Consider the following 1,252-nt stretch of genomic DNA (forward strand, 5'->3'; position numbering starts at 1 on the left):
TCGGACTCATAGTGATTCTCCTGTTCACAGCCTCCTATTACAGCTAGGATTACAGGCACGCACTACCACACCCAATCTCAATTACTGTCTCAGTGCACCCAGCACCAGGGATCCCACGCACCCCAGCTGCTGCACTCTGCCTAAGCAGGTGCTTTAATCCACTGAGCTATCTGGCCGGCCCCTTCTATCAGCTGACTGAAATCCAACTCATTACCTATGTAGCCAGGAAAGAATGAATTCTCTTTGAAGGTCACTTTTGTACCTTTATGTAACCAAAGGTCAAAACATCTAGCTAAATCTAGAGCAAAATAAAAGACCCTGTAGACCTTGTACTAAAAATGAATAAATAAAATAAGAAAACTCAACTTATTACTTGGCATTCTATAGACTCGTCAAATTTTTTCAATTACTGCTTTTACAGAGTCTGCCACAGAAAGAGATCCTTCATACAGTTTGAGTCTTAGATTTGTCCAGCCCTAGGTGCTTAATGTCAGTGGTGGTACAATGTTCACTCTTCCTCAGGCAATACAATTGGCTGTCTTCCCAAATTTCTTTTGTGAAGTAATACCATAAATAAGATTATATTCTATCCACTAACCATAGTAAATCTGGGCCTGGTGAGAGAAACACTTTCTGGTTCCAGCTGAGAGCCCCAGTGTGTATGGAGCAGAGGTCACCCACCCAGCATGCCCAGATCCTCTGGCACATGCAAGCCTACAAGAGCAGAACTGTGGAGGGACAATGCCTGAAACAGGGCATTAAAATGACAAGCATATGAAAAAAAAAAAAAATTAGGGATCTAAAACTTGCTTCTTACATCAATAGTCAAATTATTTTCTTATCAAAAGAAAAAAAATTAAGAATTCAAGAATGGTGAGATCTGAAGGGTCTGGGAGATGGCTCAGTGGAATAAGCGCATCCCTGGCAAGCGCAAGGGCCTGAGTTCAATCCCCGGTTCCGCAAAAAAAAAAAAAAAAGAATGGTGAGATTTGAGACTGATTTTTCTCTCAGTTTGTTGTAGCATGGGCTGCTCTAGCCTTCTCAGGGAGTAATCAAATCATCTCTGTCTAGGACCTTTAGAATGTATTTTTCCCTCAGGAAATGCTGCTCCTTTAGTATCTTAAGGAACTAATAATAAGAAATTAGTGGGCTGGTGAGATGGCTCAGTGGTCTAAAGCACCTACTTACAACAAGCTAAGCTAAGCAAAGCACAGGGACCGCGGTTCAATCCCCCAGCACCACATGCCAGCCA

The sequence above is a fragment of the Octodon degus genome, unplaced genomic scaffold, assembly GCF_000260255.1.
Source record: "Octodon degus isolate 3935 unplaced genomic scaffold, OctDeg1.0 scaffold00015, whole genome shotgun sequence".
Classification (NCBI taxonomy): Eukaryota; Metazoa; Chordata; class Mammalia; order Rodentia; family Octodontidae; genus Octodon; species Octodon degus.